The sequence below is a fragment of the Lytechinus variegatus genome, chromosome 1, assembly GCF_018143015.1.
Source record: "Lytechinus variegatus isolate NC3 chromosome 1, Lvar_3.0, whole genome shotgun sequence".
Taxonomy (NCBI): domain Eukaryota; kingdom Metazoa; phylum Echinodermata; class Echinoidea; order Temnopleuroida; family Toxopneustidae; genus Lytechinus; species Lytechinus variegatus.
The window spans coordinates 48,363,017-48,379,728 of NC_054740.1; positions in this window are offsets into that span (position 1 = coordinate 48,363,017).

The following is a 16,712-nucleotide window of genomic DNA, read 5'->3' on the forward strand; positions in this document are numbered from 1 at the left end:
GCATTTGTTTACCAAAAAAGTACTAAGAACTTTTTACAGAGTACTTCCATTGTATTTTAATTGTGTCCGTCCGTGATGTCCGTCCATGATGTCCGTCCGTGATGGAAAATATTTGCAATTCTCTCGGAAGTTTGATATTGGTTAAGAATTCAATATGCTGAACATAGAAGCTAACATACCCGAGTGTTAGGTGCATTAACAATAATTGGTCCATGTAAAGCTGTTTAGATAGAAACAATAAAAATGTACAAAAATTCTAAAAACCACATTTCTATCTTGTCCGTCCGTGATATGGCACATTTAGTGGATACCTGTTTGTAGGTAACCATGGCAACAAACTTTTTTAATCATTCAGCATACTATGTCCTACCCTTCACTATAAAACACAAAGGAACCTTGTTCATCTTATTCCTAATTTGTTACAAGCCTTCAAAACTTTCAAAATCTATCAAATGTCCGTCCGTGATGAACCGATCATGCTCAGTTATGTAATAGTAGCAGACTGCAAGAATCAGGTACTGACTGCGTCTTTCACCTTGTGGCTTTCCCTGGATTCCTGTGGTATGGTATATGATCAAATAATTAGCAATGAAAAGGTGTTTACAAGATTCCAGCTAAAAGCATAGCTCTGAATTTTGGTACAGTGCCTACATATACTGCCTTGGGAGGGTCCACATACAAGCAGTGTTCAGGAGAAAACCTATGCTTGTTGAGATGAATTTCCAAGTTTCTCAAGGATTTGCTGATAGTCCATCTGAAGTGTGCAGCAACATGATTGGGGTTTGGTACCCAAAAAGACATTGAAACTGCCATGTCCTATTTGGACAATGCCTAAAATATTAAAGGAGGATAATATTGTAATCCAGTATTTCAAGAAAAAGGAGTCATACATGACATCATTGGCTACCAGACCATGCCAGATGATGTTAGTGACTATTGAGAATACCTTTCTTACAAGGAAAAATTATTCCATCCGTTGTGGATGCTGAATTGTATGAACCTGTAAACTTTCATGTACAGATAGGGAGAAAGAGTTAAAGTTTTGAATGATATCAGGCCACAAAAAGAATGTTTGAGTAGATTTCAATGCCAAGACATAACACCTTCAAGTGCCCCCTCCTCTAAAGAGGAGAGTAGTAGAAGCCCTAGTGTGACAATGTGGTATGGTATAGGGAATGTGAGTTGATGGGCAAATATGACCATAAACCAAGAAAAAATCATCAGGATGACATATTATGAACTTTAAAGAAAGCAGTTATTATGTAATAAAACTTGTTTTTTGGTTAATGGTAATTTGCTCTTCTAGATCATGCAAAAAATACTTTCAATGTTGAGATAAATGTTGTATTTTTGCACTTGTCGTGTCACTCACGTTTGGGATGTCGTGTCACTCACGGTATATAGGAGGGTACCATTTTCCATAGAGAAGGTTTGATTGATTTGACTATATGTGTTAGATAATGTAGGTACACTATTTATGTCCATTTACTGGTACTCACAGTGCTCCATGACAACTACTTGGGCACGAATCCAACCATATGTGTTAGTGGTCAGAAACCCATGTCCAAAATTTGTCGTGTCACTCATGCACCGTTTTTTAAATCATATTTACTAAACGAATTGTTGAATTCAAATCAAACTCGCAGTGGCCCATGCCAGTCCTACATTGAGTATGATTGATCATAACCTTTAAGTTTGAAGATATGAGCCCTTAAACCTCTCCGATTGTCGTGTCACTCATGTTTGAAAATGACCCCATATATTTTATTTCGTAATTCTCCTGGAGATATTACAGGAGATCCCGCCCGCGCATGCACAGTCATTACGTTCGCAGCATTGATTTGGCAGTAATTTTCCGCCATTTTGGGTAAGATAAAAATTGTGGAAAATGCCTCTCAAATAATCTTCATTGCTTATTGATCCACTTGTAACATATATACATCTACAGACTCAGTGAAGGCACTTTGTAACCTACTAGTGCATGTTTTCATTTCTTTTAACTTGATATGAATTTCCTCTTAATATTGTAATGCTTGTTGAAATTTCATTACTTTTTAGATGGTCTGTCTATGACAGATCACCTCTTAATTTCATCAGAATTTTCTTTATTTCTTTATTTATTCATTTATTTATTTATTTTTTTTTTTTGTAGCACCTATGTTTGTCGCCAACTTTTCTCGGAATGGGCTGAATCGATTTTGCTGAATTTTTCGTCATATATATATAGAGTCGGCATACAAAGCTTTTCAAGGTCATCTGGTCATGATGACGTCATCTAAATGCCATTTTGTAAATTTCTTTACTCTTCATGCGTTACGTGCGTTTGAACTAGGGGCACCACATTGATGTTTGAACGAGGGGCGCCAAGTTGATGTTCCAACTGGGGCGCCAAATTTATGTTCGACCAAGGGAGGCCAAATAGATGTTCGACGTAGGGGGGGTGTGCCGAATTGATGTTCAAACTAGGGGGCGCCGAATTGCTATTCGAACTTGGGGCGCCAAATTGATGTTGGAACGAGGGGGCGCCAAACTGATGTTAGAACTAAGGGGCGCTGAAATTGTGTATGGGTATGGCTTAAAAAGAATGCAACTAGCATAGGTTGCATTCTTTTTAGGCCATATACCTATAATTGCATAGGTTACAAAGCACATTTTTACATCGTCACGTTCAACACCAATAACAAGCAAGCAATGACCCGCCATGTAGCTAGTTGTAGGTCGGGATAACTTGCGCTCAATAGTTATTTGGAAAGTGGAAAATGATAATAACCGTATATTCAGACCACCTCAATCACATTACAAGAACTTGTTCAGGCCTTAAGACTTTGTGTTATTATTTCCGCATTCATACATTCCGTCCCAAAGAGACTTACGAGAAATTCTCGAAGTTCTCTAAGTTACGAGCATGCACATTATGATCTGGAAAGCGGAAATTCATGGCGCCCTGGCGACCACGCAGAATTACAAAGTTCTCAAGTACCATGGCCAGCAAATGTTGGTAAGATTTCGATGTTAAGTCTCCCAAAATTGTCCAAGTTCATTGACCCAGGCGGCCAGGCCTGCATTGACCCTAAATTACATAGGCGGATCCAGATCCCGAGGGGCCAGAGCCCCCCCCCCCCTATTGCGGAGCGGAGCAAGAAAAAGGGGGAAGAAAAAAAAGGGAGGAAAAGAAAAGAGAAGGACGACGAGTGCATAAAATAAGATGAGGAGAAGACTTGGAAAATAAAAAAAATCTTTTGTGCCACTATATAAAATTTTCGCTCGTGCTTCACGCCCGCATTGCCTGTTAGGTGATTTACATATCTTGTTCCATATGGAGCTCAAATATCAAGTTTGGAAGTCAATTTAGAAAACATATTTCACTTCAGAAATCAAACTTTCGTTATTTTGTGTGATTTACAAATTGATTTATAAAAGTGCTCTGTAAAAATGTAAAAACGCGCTCGCAAATTTTGATTTATCAGGTACCTATTATTTTTGTGTATTCCATAAAGTTTTTAAAATACACCTATTCAGGTCCTATTGTCTGCACGGTGGCATTTAACTGGCGAGTTATATAGGTTTCAATATTGATTATACAACAAACTACTTAAAATCCCCTTTTCATGACAGTTTAAAAAAAAAAAAATTTTAGCTCGCGATTTGCGCTCGCGTTAATAGTTAAAAATATATTAATTGATGCATCCTATTCATAATTACAAAAGTGAAATGTCCAGTTTTTATGCCATAATATCATTAGATTTCATGCCCCCATTAGACATTAATAAATATGATATCAATTTAATAATCAAATTTTCCCTTTTGTTTCATCTCGCGCTTAGCAAGAGGAATAGAAAGATAGTCATTTTCATGACATGTCGTACAGATGTCCCAGTCCTACATGTATGTCAAAACTCAAAGTAATAATAATGGAAACTTTTGCTCTTTTTTTTAAGTGCGATCAATATCCACCTCACAATTTTCCTAAAAAGTGCTTCTTGTAATTGACTCTTTATTCAGATCGGAATATTGAATATTTTACGAGTGCGCTTCTCGATCGCTTTGATTTTCATCAAGATGTATTTAGAATGCCTAGATTCTAGGTCTAAGTTTGAAACACTCCCGCATGTTTATTCAGATGCGCAACTTGTTCTCTATTCAAATCAATATCCAGTTTCAAATCACAATATAAAAAATTTTCTGCTCGCGCTTTGTGCTCGCATTATTAATGTAGGAAGACTCTCAATTACTCATCATTTTCATGATTTACAAAACGTGAACAGAGTGGCCCATTTTTAGTTCTAATTCTTGATTTTTTTATATAGCTATCCTAATCACGATTACAAAAATAGATTAAAATTTTCCATTGTTTCCTTAGAAATGTCAATTTTTTTCAGCTCGCGCTTCGCGCCCGCATTTTTTATTGTTGAAATATGTAATGCCTTCATGACTAAGTGCAGAGATGCCAACCCTCCCGATTTCATCGGGAGGCTCCCGAAAATTCATCCCAACTCCCGCCCTTACGATTACCATCCTTATCCTCCCGAAATTACGATTTTTTTGAATTGATCAAATTGGATTGGAAGGACATGTATCGTCTGCTAACTTTAGCATGTAGTAACTCCATTACGTTCGCTGCTACTAAATTCTGTGTGTTAAAGGTAGACAAATAAGGAGCAGCGAAAAGCTGGTGCATGTGATATGCCCAACAGGAATCCACTGTGCACCAGGCCGGTAGGCCCGGCTAGCTTTGCGAGTCGTGTGCGCTCACGGCCACTGGATTTGTCGAGTCGTGCGGTGGAATATCGGTGTGTGATTTTGGCGTATTGATGGTTTGATATTGACACGAAATGGCGGAAAACCAACAAAAGAAGACCAAGAAATGGTCTCAGAAGTATAAGACTGAATACAGTCTCCAGTACCTGTGTATTCGGAAGTCGGAAAGAGGAATTTACCTTGCATTTTGCGCAACTTGCAGCGTGGACCTTTCAGTTGAGTACGGAGGTCGTGATGATATTCGGAAGCACCGTTCGGGAGCCGGAGCAAACGGCATAGGCCTACGGACATTACGAAGATAAGATCTTCGAGCTCCACTAGTACCCTGTTGACTTTATTTCACCAAGCAAGGGACCAGCGCTGAGCTTTTCTTTACTGGATTTATAGTGGAACATAACCTGCCTAAAGCCGATAGTGATAATTCCTCCTTATTAATTATTATTATTGTTGAACAGGTACTTCTCTTGTCCCCTCATTTTTTTTGCATGTAAGAATGCATATTTGATATTTTTTATGTTAAAAAAGTGGGAACAATGTTTATTTGAAAACATGTGAAATGCCCCAAAATAAGGGTCAGATTGCACCAGAGAGCATCTAGAAACCCAGAGCTTCCAGGGCCCTAAGGCGGGCCCTGGACCCCGGCTGCAAGGGTTGAGCGCTCCGCGCTCGAGGTGTGCACTACGCGCACATAATTTGGTGGCAGTTGCAAATCCTCCCTAATTCTGATTTTCAAAAGTTGGCATCTCTGTAAGTGCAAGCAGTCCTTAAGGTGACAGGTGCCCTAAAATTTTTTTTTTTTAAATGATTTTAATTTTTTTGTCTCCTTTGCTAGTTTCATGTGTGTACTTCATCATGCAACTTGTTTTATATCAATATTCTACCCTTTTTTTAATAAAAGGGGGGTTTAAACATAAAATTCTCAAACCGGAAATAGTATTTTACACACCAGAAGTGATTAAATCTGTCCCCAAAACCTTTGATACTGCCTTAAAAAAGTCAGAAAATCCCCATATTTTTTTGGCTGAAGCCCCAGATATTCCATTTAGCAAAAGTGGACAACCACCTTGTGTTTGCCAAATAGGGGACTCGTATATTGTGTCTTACCATCAAAGGATTAATAGCTGTATACGCTAGGAGTGTCACTATGTGACAGACATGCATGGCGCTTTACAAATGTCCGTTATTATTAGTATTATAGCCCTTTTTTTATCATAATATTATACAAAATCGAAGTTTTTTTAATGAAAAATGTAATAACTTGAGTTCTAATCATTGGATTTGCATGAAATTTTGTAGAATTGTGTATCTTGAAGAGTACAACAAAATAATGATAGTTTTTGTGCATGGTACCCCCACAGGTGGAGTTGTGTATAAAAGTCCTTTCTGAATTTCTCATTATCTGACTGCTTGTTTAATCCATAATTTTTACAATTCTACTCTGAATATTTTTTAAAGCCATCATAAATTCATCACAAAGAAGTCAGAGAATTGAATTAATCCATCAAAATTTAAATTACACTCTATGTTGTGAAGTTATGACCATACAAAGTTTATATAGAGAAAAATCTTAATTTTTAAAGTCATGACTTTGAATGACCATATTTTGCTTATGCCTAAAGCTAATATGCCACAGTACAAATTTTTGTGTAGATCAGCTCATAAGCTTTCCAAAAATATATAGTTTGTTGGGGTGCAGGTACTTAGTAAGAATCCAATGCTCGATTATATACCCGTAGTCGTTTCCGCACGGTAATAGGGCACCTGTCACCTTAACAGGTAACTTTTCAACAGGTACCAGTTCTAAACGTATATAAAAATTTTCTGCTCGCGCTTTGCGCTCGCATTATTAATACTCATCCTTTTCATGATTTACAAAACATGAATAGAGTGTCTTTCAGTAAATATCATAGGACTAAATCTCAAAATTTTCCGCTCGCGCTTCGCGCTCGCATCAATTGTCTACTTATTATTATACCTATTCTGCTTGAGTTACAAAATATGCTTAGAATTTCGATTCTTAAGGTGAAACTGTCGAAAAAATCAGCTTGCGATTCATGCTCGCATTATTTGATTGTTAAATGCTAACTACACGCAGTCTTTAAAAGGTATCTTTTCCATCAGTTTATTTCTGCTCGCGCTTTGCGTTCGTAGTATTTATTAAGTTGCATACACATTTTTTCAGGATAACAAACATTGCCCAGAATTTTCACATTTTAGGAAAAAAATACATAAAATTTCAAAAAAATTAGCTCGCGCTTCGCGCTCGCATCATAAGGATTATGTATAAAGGATAAAGCTAAGAATTGACTAATTGGACTACCCCCTTCAAAGAAACAAACAAAAATCATCTTCGAGCGGTCGATCAGGGAAAATATGGCTGAAAAAAAATTCCAGGGCCCCCTATTGGAGAAGGCTGGATCCACCCCTGAATTACCTTTGACCTTGGTCATGTTACCTTAAACAAACATAGTCAGGATATTCCGCTATACTTTATTACCCTTGTTTCCAAGTTTCATAAACTATGACATTTCAAAACCTTAACTTTGGTTAAGATTTCATTGTTGACGCCGTTCCCATCGTCAAAAAGAGGCGCCAATTATTGTCTCGCTCTGCTATGTAGGCGAGACAAAAATTATGTTCTGTCCTAGCGGCTTTTGTAACATGTTTTAGTAGGGGGCACGTAGGCAATTCGTCAATATTTTAATGAGTAATTCGTGAGCTTCACGAGCTGAGCACTCCATAACTCTATTCCTAACAATAGTCGCTCTTGTTTGAGTAAAAAATCGGTCTAGTAGTATAATAGTCAATAGTTACTAGTAAACGTTTTGCATGTTCTAGGTGGGTAGATATTCATACCACAATGCATATCATATTCTGAAATAGGATGTGCAGTATATCACAAGGTGAACTTAATTGTGTATGGATATATTAATATATATAATTTACAGAAATGTTGAAGTTTACTTGCAATATGTAAGGGAATAAATGAAACTTTCATTGTAATGGGGAAAGTTTTGGATGCGTTTTTTAATTTTTTGACGAACCGTCAAATACTCAAATAACTGAAATAACTCTGTGGTTTATATTGTTCCTATATTTTGCGTAAAAGACAGCTAGATATGATATGACACCTTTCGTTTCCAACCTACAGTGGGAAGTCACGTTGTAATTTTTTTAAACGAATTCCACTGAAACTATTACGTGGATTTACTCAGGCCTAAACTTGCATCGCTATCATTTACATTTATTGTTACATCTTGAAATAGTTGATGTATACAAGATATGGGAACTTTCAAATTCATGTTTCACTTGTATTGTATGAAAGAGAGAGATAAGAACTTATCGTCCAAAATGATGCGAACTTAAGAGCACTGTTTTCACATTTATATAGACATTGCCAATAAAGTATATTTTTACAGCATATTTATCTTTAGTATCTTATATTTGTTTTATTTACATCGTTTACACTCATTCTGTTTCTTTCTAAAATCTATTTGGAGTATATACGATTTGAGCAGGATAATAAGATACATAACACTTTGTTATGATTGTTGCAAGAGCGGAAGAGCCAATGTTTGTTGAATAGGATTGACAAGACAACTCACTGTTTTGAATGGATTTCAAGTGAATAACAAAAGATTATATAATATATCCAAACACTTACAGATCTAAGTAGGCAGAGCACTCCCAAGTAGTAAATTCTGAGTGCTGACTACTGAGTCTACCTCAAAAAGCATGTATATCTTTTCAAGAATATATTACCCAAAATAAAACATTTATTTTCTTTCATTCAGAATATGCAATTTAGTTATTGCACAACCAGAGTTCATACGCGGCGATACAGGGGTGTCATCCCAGTAAGATTTTTCAAGCCCTGAAACAAAAAGTAGAAAAGAGAAGTTAAACGAGATTAAAAGCATCAAATGGTTAAAATAGAAATCGATCGCGCTTCTCTTTTAAAGTGATATTACATTTATTCATGAACACATCATTATAAAACCATTATTCAATTGCCTCTTCTTTATGTGCCTATGAAATAAGATAATTTAACATGCATTTAAGGCACTTATGATTGCCTGGGGGAGATAGGGGCCGCCAATTTTCCGAAAAGTACACAGGGGCGCCAAAATCAGGTCGAATTTGGGCCCCCCTCCCTACGAAATCCTGGATCCGCGCCTGTCCTTGGGGTCCAAGTTTCGAGTCTTTTTTTTTTTTTTTTTCTTTTTTTTTCTTTTTACCAACTCGTACATGATCCTTTATGGGGCAGGTCCAAGCTATTTGACTTGTGACGTACGGGACATTTAGAGACTTTAAAGTTGTGTAACATAAGAAATAAATGCACAACAGAGAATCTTTTATGGATTTTGGAAGGTCAGTCGTGCCCTCTTTATTCATAAAAAAAAATTAGTGATCTACAATTCCATTAACGATGTAATATTTTAATCAATATGCACTGTGACGTACGGGACCAGACATAAGCTGATTTTTTTGAAAAAAAGTTTGTCATTAAAACTCTGTGAAATGGAATAAGCTGGAAATCTCTCATCATGTTTTCATCTTGTATCTTATCAAGTTTCAATAGCCATGAATGAAATTATAGAACTCATTGGTGTTATTATGTAATAGGTCAAAAAATAAACAACCGCGCTGTGACGTACGGGACATGTGACGTACATGTACATTGTACGGGACATTTGTCCATGTGTAAGACGAATGGGGAAAGTAAAATTTCATCAAAATTTTTAATTAAATTGATGCAAACCAAAGTAAGTTAAGTTTTACATGGATTATCATGATTGATTTATGTATTTCCTTAATAGCATACACTGAAACAAAACACAGCAAACACTTTACGACCTTATAAATATTATGAAAGAGGTCTTGCAAATAATCCCATGTGTTAAACGAATGGGGAAAGTGAAAGTTCATCAAAATTTATAATTCACTAGATGTAAACCAAAGTAAGTAAGTTTTACATGGATTATCATGATTTATATATATTTCTATTATAGTATATGATTAAACAAAACACAAAAAAAAACTTTATGACCTTATAATTATGAAAGATTCAATTAATGAATTAACTAATTAATAATAATTAATGTTATTTATTACAAATAGTAACTTTATTATCAGCCTTTTACCAATATTCAACCACTGATATAATATCATTTATTTCAATTTACATTATCTTTGCTCCTGATTAAAAAATAACCCTAATTAGAATTACATAGAAATCCTATGTATAATGTATGATGTGTCCCGTACGTCACACATTTGTCCCGTACGTCACAAAGATTCATTAGCTGATATAATTAAACAGGAAATTAATTCAGTAAATTCACTTTAATTTTTGGATGTATTGTAATATAAATTAGAACTCTCCAAAATGTGAAGAAAACTGTTCAACTTTTTCTTAATTAGAACCTAAAAAACATATGCTAAATGGTGACGTACGGGACACTGCCTGTTGGACACCACATAATTAACTTCATAATTAATTTTCAATATTATTTTTTTCTCAAATGTTTGTATGAACTTAGTACTACAAGTCCCCACAGAAATATTTTCAAATATATTCTTTGCATTATCTGCAGATAAAAAATGTGATGTCCCGTACGTCACGCTAATTAATGATTTCTTGGAATCATGACCTTGGCATTCATTAACTTAACGTTTCCAGAAGAAAAAAAATATAGGGCAAAAAACTTCAGAGTATAAGCTTCAAAATGACATACCATATGTTAGATTTAAGCAAAGATTTAATTTTGGCTTCAGAGGGGACAATAGCTTGGACCTGCCCTATGACAAAAGGTATAAAAGTTAAAATTTAGCAAGATAAAACGGGGCAGTTCCATAAAAAGGTAAACCTTTTGGTCAAAATTTCAAAATCCTACAAACAGAACAAATTAGGTATCACTTGAAAGCTAAGACACTGAAATGTATAAATCCGAAAGAAATAATTTCAAACAATGTATTGTTTCATTTTGGCAAGGCATTGAAGTCACCATAGCAACAAAATAGAATTTTACTTATTTCAAAAGGTCAAGTTTGCAACAAAGTTTAAACCTTTTATAAGCTTTGAAATAATCAAAGTTGGATGTTGTCCAAGTTGTTATTATGTCAGGTTTCTAAAAAATAAGTTAGGTTTTTTTTCTTTTTTTCTTATATTTTTAAAACCAAATATATTAAAAGCAGGCACTTTCAAATGTACGTCCGACCCCTTTTCACATACACTTTTTTTCTTACAAGCAAAACAAAAGCAGATAAATTTTCCAAAAGTCAGATGCAAAGCAAGCCTGGTTTGTTTAATATATACACCAGAAGGTAGCTCACCACTAGTCCAGGATTTCAAGTTAAGTGGGGGTCGGACGTACAACTTTTTTGTACGTCCGACCCCTATCACTTTTTTATTATGAAGTTATGTTTCACTGCTTAGATTTTTTTTGCAAAAGTTTAATGAAATAACACCTCTTACTCATATCAATCTTTCAAAATTGAATACAAATTTCAATTTCAACCTAGTTTAAAATGACCTTTTTTTGTATTTTCTTTACCCAACAAATACTGGGGGCAAAATTCACCTTCCATCTTTAACAGTTTGCATGATAGTTCTTTAACACACCTTGATATCGCTGTATAGTTTTAGTGTTTTTTTCTTTGAACTCTTGCACAAGTTTTGAGACCAGTTTCACAAAGAATACCACACATTTTTGACAATATGTAGATTTTTATATGATGATATCATCTTCAAGAAATGGTGATTTATTTGTGTTTTGTGTGCATTTTCAACGGAAACTGCCTTCCTTCTTCTCAAATTATCACATAACTTAATGAATTTAGTGGTAATTATGACTGAATAATAGCCTGCAGGAAATTAAAAAAGAAAATCAAAATTAAAAACCTACAAATACATGAGAAGTGTAATAAACAAAAGAGTTCCATGTAAAAGAAGAAATTGCCCCTTCCCTCAATCTCAGGTACAGCAATTGCCCCTCTATGGGAAATAGATCTGCCCATTTGCTATAATGATACGTGGCTGTCTAGACTTTTCTACTTTTGCCTATAGGGGTGTAAGTTATGAAAATGTGAAGGGTTGTTCATTTAATTTTGACTTGTTCTCATTTCTTTATTTCTAGATCAACCTTGTTCAAACTTGGTAAAAATGATCCTTGGTTGATACCATGTGTGTGTTGATGAGGTCAAAGGTCATCTAGGGGTCAAAAGATGAGAGGCCATTCAGTCATTTTTGTCTCACCTGCGAAGCAAAGTGAGACTATAGGCGCCGCTTTTCCGACGGCGGCGGCGGCGGCGGCGGCGTCAACATCAAATCTTAACCTGAGGTTAAGTTTTTGAAATGACATCATAACTTAGAAAGTATATGGACCTAGTTCATGAAACTTGGCCATAAGGTTAATCAAGTATTACTGAACATCCTATTAGAGTTTCATGTCACATGACCAAGGTCAAAGGTCATTTAGGGTCAATGAACTTAGACCATGTTGGAGGAATCAACATCGAAATCTTAACCTGTGGTTAAGTTTTTGAAATGTCATCATAACTTAGAAAATATATGGACCTAGTTCATGAAACTTGGACATAAGGTTAATCAAGTATCACTGAACATCCTGCATGAGTTTCACGTCACATGACCAAGGTCAAAGGTCATGTAGGGTCAATGAACTTTGGCCGAATTGGGGATATCTGTTGAATTCCCATCATAACTTTGAAAGTTTATGGATCTGATTCATGAAACTTGGACATAATATTAATCAAGCATCACTGAAAATTTTGTGCAAGTTTCAGGTCTCATGATTAGGGTCAAAGGTCATTTAGGGTCAATGAACTTTGGCCGAATCGAGGGTATCTGTTGAATTACCATCATAACTTTGAAAGTTTATTGGTCTAGTTCATTTAACTTGGACATTAGAGTAATCAAGTATCACTGAACATCCTGTGCACGTTTCAGGTCACATGACCAAGGTCAAAGGTCAATGAACTTTGGCCGAATTGGGTGTATCTGTTGAATTACCATCATAACTTTGAAAGTTTATGGATCTGATTCATGAAACTTGTACATAAGAGTAATCAAGTATCACTGAACATCCTGTGCGAGTTTCAAGTCACATGATCAAGGTCAAAGGTCATGTAAGGCCAATGAACTTTGGCCATGTTGGGTTTTTTTGTTGAATAACCATCATATCTCTGTAAGTTTATTGGTCTAGTTCATAAAAAGTGGACATAAGAGTAACCATGTATCACTGAACATCTTGTGCGAGTTAGAGTAGTATTCAAAGTCAGCACTGCTGCTATATTGAACCGCGTGATGCAGGTGAGACGGCCAGAGGCATTCCACTTGTTTAACAGATTTTGTTTATCAATTTTTTTGTTAGCATCAATATTGTTCAAACTTAAAACACAAAATCAGTGGGTAATACATTTTTTTTGTTGATGAAGATGATAATTTTTAAGGTTATTTAGGGGTCAAAATGTTACTTTTGCTCATTTTGTTATTTCAAGGTCAACTGTTCAAGTTTTCTAGGGGTCAAAAGTTAACTTTCAATAACGGTAGTTTTTTATGTGTATTGTATTCAAATGTATTCAAACTTCGAATGAATTATCAGTGGGTGTAGTACCATATATTTGTTAAAGAGGATGGAGAGGTCAAAGGTCATCTAGGTGTAAAAATGTCAAATGACATATTTCTGCATTAATTTTGCCCAAACTTGGAACAAAACGATCAGTGGGAAAAATTACACGTGTTCTTAAGGATGGAGAGATCAAAGGTCATCTAGGGGTCAAAAGGTCATATTGCATGTTTTATTGATTGCAACATCAGGGAAGACTCATGGTTCATAACCCACCTTTAAACAAAGTTTGTAACACGACAAGTTCTTTAATGTTGAAGAAATTCTTTGTCATGTCTTTTGCAAACCATTAATAAAGATACATTTCACTTGAAGTTTAACAGTAAAAAATATCCTGCATTGTGTGAAAAGGCGTGTTGTTTCATTATTGATGTGATCTAAAAATGTAGATATCAATAGGAGTGGGCTATACATGGGTCAAAAATACTTTTTTTGTAATTTCAATATGGGAACAGTTTTTTTTTATTCCTTGTAATGTATCTCAACATGAAATGACAATATTTTTTGTCTTGGGTCCGAGAAAAAAGTGTGCCGGGCCAAAATCCAAAATGGCCGCCAAAACCAAGCAAAATCACAGTTTTGGCCACAACTTCTTTATTTGGTGGTCTTTTTTTTAGTTTTGGTGTCTATTCATATGTATTTGGGGGCAGGCAATTTGTTTTTCCTATAATTAGTACTTTTAAACCTTTATTTGTAGAGTGAAAAGGTAATTATACCTAAATTTTTCAATTTTTATAGCCTTTTTTCAGCCAAAAAGTAGATTTTATTGTCTTGGGGTTCTTGGATATCAGATGGTACGAGGTCAACAATAGCAAGCAGCTTCATAGAGCTATATCGCTTTTATTACTCTTCTATGGGTTTTACGGATCTTTGTGAAATATATCTTAAATAAAAAAAAAAGTTAATTATCCATAGGGGCTATACAGTATACAATGTACTGTACATAATGCACTGTATAAATGCATTGGCCACCGTGACAAAGCATGTATAAACTATAGTCATGATAGTGTTATACATGTAGAAATGAGCTCTTAGGTTTAGAATTAGATGTTTCAGAAATTGAAGATATGTTTTGTCTCAGAAACTGAGGACATGTTTTGTCAAATATGATAATTCAGGGGGGCGGATAAAGGTAATTAACCCCACCTCATGGCATTTACTGTAAAAGCTGTTATTTTCGCGTACAGAATTTTTCGCGAATCGCGGGGTCCCGACATTTTCGCGGGTTGTTAAATTCGCGATCGGAAGATGTACAAAACATTTCCACAGCATTTCAAAGAAGCAAAACTAGTGCAATTCATGTGCAAATCTACACTCCTCAGTTACCATGCTCAAACGTCTTTTGTACATAAATATGTCCCTGTAAAAACAGTTACAAATTGTGGAAAAAGGTGGCTTAAATTTCACTTTTTAACCTTTAAATCTAAAAATTCATCATGCCACAGGATCTATAGGGTTAAGCAATCTTTGGAATTAGTGTTTTGTTCGATTCATTTTTCAAAAAGTTGGCAAAAAGTGCAAAATTGTGGAATTTAGTGAACAGAATGTTCACCTCCAAAATTCTGGTCATGTGACTTATGAATATTAATGAGTATGCAAATAGCTACCAATACGTGTGTATAGAGTCAATCAGATGACAATAAAATAAAATTGTTTCATGGAAAATAATTTTAATATTACACTGAGTGTATAAATATTGATAAAATAATGTTAGAAAATAGTTTAGGGCAGGCCCTGATTTTGTTTGAGAAATTAAAAAAAGTGAAATTCTAGCTAACTTTTTCAATCACTAACTATACTTTCTAAGCCTTATTTATGTACATATAGAGGTGCATATCTCCATTTTCTCATTACGCAGGATGTTTTCAATAGCAAATCTTTGCTGTTGGGGGCATTGACACTGACTAAGAAATGTGTCAATATTTTCGCGTGTTGTTAAATTCGCGGCCGATCGGCGATCCGCGAAAATAAAACCCCCGCGAAAATTACAGCTTATACAGTACACTGTAGCTTTTCTGGGCCCCGTTGCATAAAAATTTACCATTATGTTAACTTAATAGTAACTCACATGGAATCCTTGGTTCTGATTGGCTGTTGATCAACGTTACCATGATTATCAACGTCACCTGACCCCATAAACATAGGCCAGTTAGACACCACAACCGGGTAAAAAAAGCCTCCAAATGAAGAAGATATGGCTACATGTAGATATGTGATGTACGTATATGATATGTGATATTTTATGTGCAACTTACGTTGCTGGTTTCATCATGTACATCAGCTGACAAGCAATCAAATTCACAATCTAATTTTAAACCTTAAGAGATTATTTCTATGACACTATAGTTTATATACAGGCCTTGTCATATGTCATGGTGGTCAATGCATGGAAATATGCATTGTAGTACATGTATGTACAGTAACAGTACATTGTATACTGTATTGCCCCTATGGATAATTAACATTTTTTATTTAATAAGAAATATTTGACAAATATCCGTAAAACCAATAGTAGAGGAATAAAAGCAATATAGCTCTATGAAGCTGCTTGGTATTGTTGACCTCGTACCATCTAATATCCAAGAACTCCAGGATGATAAAACCTACATTTGGCTGAAAAAAGGCTATAAAAATCGGAAAATTTAAGTATAATTACCTTTTAACTCTACAAATAATGGTTTAAAAGTGCTTATTATAGGAAAATCAAATTGCCTGCCCCCTAAAACATATGAATAGACACCAAAACCAGAGAAAAACACCATTAAATAAAGAAGTTGTAGCCAAAACTGTGATTTTGGGGGGTTTTGGCGGCAATTTTGAATTTTGGCTCGGCACACTTTTTTCTCGGACCCGTGAAAAAAAATAATGTCATTTTATGTTGAGATAAGGTAAAAGGAACACAAAAAAACTGTTCCCACAGTAAAACCAAAAATCACCCATTTATAGCCCACTCCAAATATCAAAATGGAAACAGTTTTAAACCCACTGAATCATTTGTAATAGATATGAGGAGCAGGTTGCTTGACTGTAAGAAAATCAGTATGGGGGTCGGACGTACACTGTCTGAATGCATGTCAAATTTAATCAAGCATAACTCTTGACCAGCATCAGATTCATTTGTTAAGTCCATATTATGTGAAAGACAACTAACCAAACAGTATGTATATTTAAAAAAAATCCAGTTTAGAATGTCTATGTTTTGTGCAACTGATCTTCAAAGGGGGTCGGACGTACAGTGTGCAAATATTTTGCACAATGTACGTGACCCCTTCAACGTGTACGTCCGACCCCAAATACATGTAGATC